The following is a 327-nucleotide window of genomic DNA, read 5'->3' as shown; positions in this document are numbered from 1 at the left end:
TCAATGATTAACTTTATGAATTATTTTCTGAGCACAGCTGCAGAAGGCTTTGTGCCTTCTCATGCTCCTCTCAAGAACAATAAGCACCTTAATATTCCTCTTCAGTCAACTCAGCTGAGGAGAGGAAAAGACAAGTCAGAATTACAAGGCCTAACTCCTTCATCCCTGGACTGTGCCTGCAGAATGAGGAGAGGGGTCTGGGGCTGTGGCTCCATTTTGTCAGTAACGCCTAACACAGTTCCCAACACTGGATGGCATCACTGACTCGATGGACATGAGTTTGAGTAAACCCTGGGAGTTGGTGATAGACAGGGAGGCCATCCAGTG

This window comes from Bison bison, unplaced genomic scaffold (genome assembly GCF_000754665.1).
Source record: "Bison bison bison isolate TAMUID 2011002044 unplaced genomic scaffold, Bison_UMD1.0 scf7180017864139, whole genome shotgun sequence".
In the NCBI taxonomy this organism is placed as follows: domain Eukaryota; kingdom Metazoa; phylum Chordata; class Mammalia; order Artiodactyla; family Bovidae; genus Bison; species Bison bison.
The sequence above is the reverse complement of the archived record's forward strand: the minus strand, read 5'-3'. Positions refer to the sequence as shown.